This window comes from Aplysia californica, unplaced genomic scaffold (genome assembly GCF_000002075.1).
Source record: "Aplysia californica isolate F4 #8 unplaced genomic scaffold, AplCal3.0 scaffold00348, whole genome shotgun sequence".
In the NCBI taxonomy this organism is placed as follows: domain Eukaryota; kingdom Metazoa; phylum Mollusca; class Gastropoda; order Aplysiida; family Aplysiidae; genus Aplysia; species Aplysia californica.
In genome coordinates this window covers 553693-562889 of record NW_004797618.1, presented here as the reverse complement: position 1 = coordinate 562889, position 9197 = coordinate 553693, and the positions used below count along the sequence as shown (strand labels likewise).

At 40.9% G+C, this 9197-nt stretch overlaps 1 protein-coding gene across 1 annotated transcript in view; it reads right to left on the bottom strand.

Moving 5' to 3' along the window:
• The window catches only part of LOC101845254, a 30314-nt gene extending 21391 nt beyond the window's left edge, over nt 1-8923 (bottom strand). The window contains exon 1 of the mRNA XM_005102910.3: nt 8496-8923. The gene's annotated coding sequence lies outside the window, so the exon portion shown is untranslated. The remainder of the gene's footprint in view (nt 1-8495) is intronic.
• Between the last annotated feature and the right edge of the window lie 274 nt (nt 8924-9197).

Below are 9197 nucleotides of genomic sequence, written 5' to 3'. Positions count from 1 at the left end.
GAGGGGAGAGAAATATTGACATTGACGTGATAAACAAAAGCAAATTAACAGGTCATTAGTGAAGCAAGTAGAAACACTATATTTACAATATACAAGTATAATCGCCTCTCTCCCCACCTCCTCCTTCCCTTCCTCTAAATCGAAAAAAAAGATTTAGACATACCAGCCACCAGCATGTTTATGGTCATACGGAAATATCAAGCGCAAAAAAGTCCAGAAAAAGAGGAAATATCGCTAAAAAGCTGGAAAACCATTCTCATGGTAACCGACTGTCTACTTCTTCCAAAACATTATTGCGCTGCCAAAACCTTTCCACCAGCGGGAGATGAAGAGCTTATTTTCAGAGTCAGAGACCCCGCCTCAGTTGATGCGGCAAGGGACATGAATTGGGCTGTTGTGGAGTTTGGGAGCTGTATCGATTAATAAAATGTTTATCTCCGAAGTAAGTTCCTCTACATAGCAGGCTTATCTTAACTACTGACTCGTAACTTTCGTTTTTGTTTTAGTAAATTTTTAGTTTTAGTAAGAGTTTTATGGCACTTGCAACACAATAAGGTCATGTAAGTGCCGAAAATTAGAGGTGTTACAAGGGAGTAACAAACGCAAACAAGAAGGAGGGGAGATAAAGACGTTAGATATTTGATAGGAAAGAAGAAGCAAACCACGCCAGAGCACCCGCCAACCACCCACCTTGAACGTCACTTGCAATATTAAAATAATTAGGTCACATAAGTGCTGCGCGCTGAGGTGTTACAAAAGAGTGACAAACACAACAAGGAGGAGGAGAGATGAGGACGTCAGATGTTTGATAGGAAAGAAAGAAACTTCTCTTTCAGACTATAACAAACATCTTCGTGACCCCCGGGGACGGGGGGGGGGGGGGGGCTACTGACTTAAGTGTCTTTAGCCTATTCCCAAGGGGTGGGGGGGATGAACATCTCGAGTTCTTATGCACAGTAGAATTGCAATTGTAAATGGCGTGATTCATCAATGTCATGGTCATAATTAACTGTGCCTGAACTGCAACAAGGAACTGCTACTTTTTTCTTTCCTAATCCTTACTAACATTTTCCTCTACTTCTTTTGTATGTTTGTCACACTCTTGTGACCTGCTATTTCCGGGGTGCCTTTATAGTCGAAGCAGACTTTGTGCTGTTGAAGCTAGAGAGGTGAGCAGAGTAAGTCTGATTCCCTGTAAGTACTTCCCTGTTGACGTCCACTCTTGGCGCTTATATGACTTTATGCAGTTGCAAGCGCCATAAAACCTCTACGTCTTCGTCTTCACAGGAAAGTACAATACCAAGCGAGGGCAGCCAAGGTTCGCCTAAAAAGGTGTTACCAAACTACTGAACTCCTCAATTATTTAAATTATGTTAATGAGGCGCGAAACATTTTCCACCCACACCAAAAAAAATCCAACCAAAAGTGACAGGAAATGTTATTGACAACACTGGGTTCTCAAATAGCCTTGACCGTCTGGGATTTGCCAAAAGTAAAAGAAAAGACTAACGCAGTTTGTGGGACACTTGAATAGACATATGGTCTTGAGAATCTAGCTCCTACTAGCAAAAGTGAAGTCAAACCAGACGGGGCGAGAGCCACAGCAACTTACTTGGAGAGCCTAAATGTGAGGCATAGTTGTGGTGAAATCAGGCGTTCGTCAAAATAATTAAATCAAAGGAAAAGGCATTTTCCCACCAGTTTGGCAACTTTAATCGAAACTTTGATTTTTGCCTGAAAACCTTTAATGTTCATGTGAAAACATATTTCAATGTGAATTTTACTGAAAACCCTTTTTTAAGGCACAAAATATGTATATTTCCATTTTCAAGGACTCTCAAGTTATTGAAGTTACCAAATTTTGGCAGCCATTTTCTCATTAATTTAACCGTTGAAACCAGGCTATCCCACCTTCTTTAATCGCAAATATCTCGACTTCCATGCAAGCTAGATGGATATTTTTTTCTATTGAAAGCAAGGCAAATGAATAAGCTTTCAGATGATATCAATAACTTCGCATTCCCAAAACATTACGAGCGCCTGATTCCACAGGGTCGTGACATAAATTGATGGGTGATGGGGAACAAGCAAGGTAATGTAGCTATCTTTAGTGCATCCTAGCAAAGGAAAGATTGGAGAATCGGGCATGGTCACCGATGTCTGTCGCAGATCTGGCACTTGAAGATAAAAAGGATGACGTTTGATTTTCACGTACAACTTTAATAGCATGCTTTTCCCGATACGGGAATATCGTATTGTTTGATGACGCTTTCGATACACCGCGGCCATGAAACAACAGCAACGAGAGAATAAAGCTCGAGGAATTACAATTACACACCGATGAATAGTTGTAAATATTTTACACTCTCATCAACAAAATATAGATTTTCTAATGTGCTCTATCTCGACCCTACGTGTCAGGGCTAAACACACCATAGCTAGAACTAGAAGCCTAGACGAAACAATGTCTATGTGCGAAGCGAACATGTGTCAGTTAGGTGTAAAGGAAACAGCTTTGTCATTGCACTACAGACCACAGTAACTTTGTGAAATCTCCAGTTTGCCCTGAAATAGTTGATACACAAATAGGTATTTGGTGAAATGGTATAGGTTTAACGCCCCTATCAGCACTATTAGGTTATACTACGAGTCCTGTGGCCTAACCACTAGGCTACAAATCGGTAGTTGAAACAATGGATAGGCACTTAAAAGGACGACTGAAGGCGAGAGAAGAAATAAAAAAATGACGAGAAGTGCAATAGATTAGGTAAATCTCTACCATAGACTTTAAAAAATCTATCTGCTAGTTTAAAAATGAAGCAAGGGTAGGCCCAGGGCAACCTACTTGGGGAACCTAAACAAAGGGTAATGGGGAGAGATCAGGGAAACAGCTTTTTTAAAGAGCATCCGAGCAAAGGAATGAATGGAGAACCATGATTGTCTATGTCTGTCGCAGATCTGGCACTGGATGAATGAATCTGCTAGGTACCTAGTTTTAATAAAATTGACGTCAAGAATTTTTAGTTTAGTTTCACAACATGTCATGTTATCTGAATGCAATTATTTGAATACCTTGACAACGACTTCGAATAATCTTACAACTTTGATAGAGCAGTGAGAGAATTCTGTTTCTGGCCTCATGGTCTTACGTTACAATAATACTGTCATACTTAGAGATGATCCTAGACGTTTATGTGGGTGTTTTTCACCTGTAAACGGGGCTGCACTTTGTGCTGGCATCCAACTTTACCCTGGCCATTCTCACTCTGGCCCAGGGCATAGGCCACCCACAAACAGCGAAAGATCTTGTCGGTATTTTAGCGGTTTAGCGTGAGGAAGTTGAGTTGGTTTGAGAATGCTCTCAGCTTGCAGTTGAGCGGGGAATAGCGCTATACAAAGTGCTATCTATTATTATCATTATTATTATTATTATTATTTTTATTATTATATTATTATTATTATTATTATTATTATTATTATTATTATTATTATTAAATGTTTCCTATCGTGGGATAAATTGAAATAAGATGTAGAAAATACAATACGCACTTTGATCAATTAAAACGTCAGCAGACCATTATGAAACAGGTGCTTGAAGGAAGGATATGGGGTAGGAGGGCCAGGGGAAGACAAAGAGTGACATGGATGTACAACATTAAAACATGAACAGGCCTGAGTATAGCAGAATGGGCAACGGTAGCTCGGGACTGTGAAGGGGGAGGGCGATTACACGTGAACCTCTGAGTCAGAGATGACACCTCCAGGTATCCCAGGTAGCGTGGGACTTCAACTCCTGGACTTTACTCAGTTTTTCCACGCTTCCATACATCATTCTATGTTCCTACGTGACTTTTCTCCAGGTTCCTCGTGGCCTTCCCCTTGATCTCTTTCCCCTGTCCTGCTGGTGTGCAGCTAATCAATTTATAATGACTCTCTCCAAACCAATGTGGGAAACCCCAGCAGTAAGCACAAAGAAAAGCAAAAAAGTAAGAATTCACAACAGGCATTATTGATTTCTACCTGGTAGCGTTGTGAAAGAAGCAGGTCTGATCAGCACCATCTTTATTATGATTTTTACTAGTCCTATGGAACCTGTTCCTTATCCTTTCAGCTAACACGCAAGGAGCTAGCAAAGAGGTCGCATGAGAATTCAGATTGGAACACAAACCCTGCGCACGCAAGCAAACACATAATTACATCCTTTGCAAACACTTCGTCAGTTCTAGGCCATGCAAGTAGCTTTTTCAGGATAGAAAAAAACAATGGATTCAGTTTTTATTAAATTGATTCTACCTATTTTATGTAATTTTTCTTGCTTTTCATAACATGAAGAATTGGCATTTCTACAAAAACATTTCCCTGAGCACAAGTAAACAGTACATGTGATTAATACATTTTCAATTTAAAACATAATTTTGGGCGCTACTCATTGGCAACCGGTTGTGATCACTTTGATCTGTATTGCAAGCCTGTGTATGTGTGTGTGTGCATATTATTTATGTGTGTGTGTGTGTGTGTGTGTGTGTGTGTGTGTGTGTGTGTGTGTGCGTGTGTGTTTGCGCGTGTGTGTACACGTGTGTGAAACACCAAAACCAATCAACAATGTTCCAGGATCTGGACAACAAAGATGTATCTTATCTTATTTTAGCTTATATAATTTAAAAACTATTTTAAACAATGGCTAAAGTACTTCTAAACATCTGACTGACGATGTCTCCATACAGCAAGCAATCACACAACGTCAAAATGGGGGGGGGGGGGGGGAAGTCATTAAAATGGCACGGTAGTTGTGTCCAAACCTGTACGCGTTTGCAAGTAAGTCAAGTTCGTAACAAATACATGAAAATAGGTCAACGTCATCATTCTGCTTGTTCCTCCCTCACACCTCCCCCCTTACACACACACACACACACACACACACACATACACACACACACACACACAACACACACAACGCCCTTTTCAGAAAAAAAGTAAAAATATTGATAGTTTAAATTATTTTTGATTAAAAAATTCATTTCTGTGTAACACGAGAGTATTTCTATGAACCAATAAATAGGGCTTCCAGATAAATACGCATTCTTACGCATATCTTAAAAAATATGTCAATTTAAAATGCCTTCAAAAGACACAATCTTTATCCGATTTATATTCATGTAATGACTTAAGTAAGCAGAAAGTTCCCCCTCTCTCGAGTAATCACAAAACCAGAAGAGGTGCTCCCCATGGGGTGAGTAAGTTTATTTTTTAAAAAAACCTCTTTATTGTGGGGGCGGCGGGGGCTGAGTATGGCTGAAAATGTGTTGGGGTCGGGTGTGTGTGTGTGTGTGTGTGTGTGTGTGTGTGTGTGTGTGTGTGTGTGTGTGTGTGTGTGTGTGCAGGGGGGGGGGGCAAAAGGGCCAAAGGTTCACAAAGAACAAAATGGCCCGACAACATTAAGACATGAACGTGGGTGGTTGGCGGGTGTTCTGGTGTGGTTTCCTTCTTCTTTCTTATCAAACGTCTATCGTCTTTATCTCCTCTCCTTCTTTTTTTATGTTTGTTACTCCCTTGTAACATCTCTAATCTTCGGCACTTATATTATGGCTTTATTGTTTTGGAAGTGCCATAAAACCCTTACTAAAACTAAAAACTAAGACATGCACTGACCGACGTATGAGAGAGTGTTTAACGGCAGCTCAAGACCGTAAACACTGTCGGGTCATTGCACGTTAAAACTGAGCCAAAGATGACACACCCAGCTAAATATGAAGTAACAATATTAACATGCATTACTTTTCTCCTGTTTATCATATAGTATTATAGTGTGAGTTCTCATTACCACTTTATAAATATTCATTATATTAGATCTACGCTGTAAACTCTGAACGCCTTATGCAGTTGTGAGTGCCGTAAAACCTCTACTAAAACTAAACTAAATTCTGAATGTCCAATTTGGCAGCGCTTGTGGTGTAATGGAAAGGCTCTTTACTGATGCTCACGAAAACCCTGTGCTTGATTCAGTTTGAGGAAGTCTTTCTTATATCGATTAGCTCCATTTTTTATTTATTTATTTTTTTGGAGGGGGGAGGGGGGATAACATTACCGTATTCCCCTCAGCCTGAGCTGCCCCTGACAAGCAGATTCGAAGCGTCTGTCTCGAATTTATGACATTCGGTTAAAACTTAAAGGAAGCGCAAACTTTTGAAAATCGTTTTTCTTAATTTCAACGTCTGTTGCAAATGAGCTTAAATTCATGCCGTTTGGGTTAAAGGAAGCGCAAACCTTTGATAATCAATTTTCTAAGTTACAATGTCTGTTGCAGATGAGTTTAAGGGAAGGGTCTTCAAAATCCGAAAATATTGGTCCCCTGGTAGGAACCGAAACTCAAGTGTAAATAAATATATCATCATCATCATCATCATCCAGTGCCAGATCTGCGACAGACATCGGTGATCATGGTGCTCCATTCATTCCTTTGCTCAGATGCTCTAAAAAAAAAAGCTATGTTTCCCTGATCTTTCCCTGTTACCCATTTGTTTAAGTTCACCAAGTAGATTGTTCTGGGCCTACCCCTGCCTCGTTTGCCTTCAATTTTGCCAGTGAGAGCTAGATGTTCAAGACCCTTATGTCTATTCAGGAGTTCAAAACTAAATAAATACAACGAATCTAAATTTCAAACTTCCGCACAACATTTCTTGTACAAAACCATAGAGACCATCTCCAGAGCGGCCTCATAAGACAGCGATCCTATTGCTATAAACGAGTTGTTCGGATGTAATCTCGAAGGAAGATATTTCTCCATCCTTTCACCCCAACTTCCTTGAACTCGCATAAATATGCATGTATCTCCCATCGTATGACATACAGGCAGACATTTATTTTCAAGATATCGATGAAGGATTCGGTGTGACAGAATTAGAGATCGTAATTTTTCTGATGAATGCTGCTTCTGACCTTGATCTGTAGCTTTTACATCTCTTCTTGTTTCGTTTACGTCTTCTTTTTCTTCGGGCTTCATTTGTTTAAATTTCTAAAGGCCCTTACAAACGCACATTGGATCATTTCAAAGGCTAAACTTGAGTGCATAATGCAAGGGTATTGGGAAGAGAGGATACAGACACTAAGTTTAGGTTAGTTTTAGTGTGAGTTTTACGGCACTAGCAACACAATAAGCTTATATCAGTGCCGAAGATAAGAGTTATTACAAGAGAGTGACAAAAATAAAAAAGACGTGATAAGGACGACAGTTGTTTGATAGAAATGACGAGTAAGCCACTCCGGAGCACCCGCAAACAACCTACAAAACAACCCCAGTAGTCTGAGATAGAAATTACATAATAGTGTCATGATATTGGGGCATACATTTTTTATCTTATTCTACTATTAGACACGTATCATAGTTTCCGCTGATTTTCTGTGTCATTTTGTACCCCCCCCCCCCCCCCCACCAAATCCATGGACTCAGGTGATGGTGAGTTGTGGGCAGGATCGTGAGCAAAGATTTATTAGAATAATGTCTTGTAACAGCAGGGCGTGTAACACTTCTGCTTGTTGGGGAACCCCCCTCCCTCCCCCTCCACCCACCCACCTCTCCCCCCACCCCACCCCCATCCCCTATATTTATACAAGGTAGACTTGGTCTAAGGACAGATGGCAAAATGTGCTGTAATGCTAACCTCTTTACCCTCTTCAAAATCTTACATAAAGTGATATTTCTTAATACCTTATCATGTGAGTCAACTCAAAGCATTTAATCTCCTAAAAGTATTAAATACCAATACCATTAATTCGAAGAGTATGCCACAGAAATAAAACGGAGAATTGCAATGGCTACTGCTAGTTTCAATACAATTAGCCTAATACTGAAATAATAGAAACATCTCAATGACTACCAAAATGAAAGTTCTGAAATACTATGTTTGGTCAACCCTTCTATATGGCTGTGAATGCTTGACAATAACAAAAGACTGAAAATAAAATAGAAGAAACAGAAATGTGGTTTCTTATGAGACTGCTAAGAGTATCGTGGAAGGAAAGGAAATCAAATGAGGTAGAGCTTGATGAAACCCACGTGGGACGCTCATTGTTAAAAACAATCAGGAAACTACAAATGCCGTTTTTTGGACACATAAATCGACATAAGGGTCTTGAACATCTAGCTCTCACTGGCGAAATAGAAGGCAAATGAGGCAGGGGTAGGCTCAGAGCACTCTATTTAGGGAACCTAAACAAATGGGTAACAGGGAAAGATCAGGGAAACGTGGCTTTTTTAAGAGCATCCGAGCAAAGGAATGAAGGGAGCACCATGATCGCCGATGTCTGTCGCAGATCTGGCACTGAATGATGAGGATGATGATGATGATGATGATGATGATTGCCGCAGCGGTAATCCCACGTAATGATAATATTAAAGCAGAAAAACACAGGCGACAAAAATAAATTATGTTTAAACAGAAACAATCAGCAACGACGAGTTTGTCTGAAATTAAAAACAAAACGTAACCCCGACTCACCGGAACATAGAGGATAATTCCAAAACAATAGATCCACACAATATTATCACTCACTAAACTGTGCCCAAAGCTAGACATGCAGAGAAAACCAAGTCACTTTGAGTCACCGTAGTCTCCAGTATTGCACATCCTTTACCCCGCCTGCTCCAAATATTAAACCATCACTAGAGAAGATATCTCCCTTGTACAAAGGTCTCCCATTCCGAATTAGTTGCAGTCAATCATTTGTCCTGGAGGATAATCCTGCGATCAGACGAAGGCTGCAAAAGAAATCCTCCGCAGAATCTGTTGGAGGCAGAATTTAAAACGCCAATAAGTTCACTCAAAACATCGGCCTCACCTCACCTTCCGCGCAGGAAGAAGAAATACGCGTGTGGACGGGAGCGAGTGCGAGAGCGCGTGCGCGCGGAGTCTGCTTAGGCGTCCTGTACGACCGGAAGGAAGAGGGAGGCGGGGACACTGGGTTTGTCGTCCTGGGTTTGGGGGGCACGTGCGACTTAGCACTGGTAGTTGTTGCTGGCGGCGGCTGCGGTGGTGGTGGTGTAGTTGTTGGTGTTGTTTCTGGGTGGTGGTGGTGGTGTTGCTTGGTGGTGGTGGTGGTGGTGGTATAGTTGTTGCTGTTATCGCTTGGTGGTGGTGGTAGTGGTGGTGGTGGTGGTGGTGTAGTTGTTGCTGTTATTGCTTGGTGGTGGTGGTGGTGTT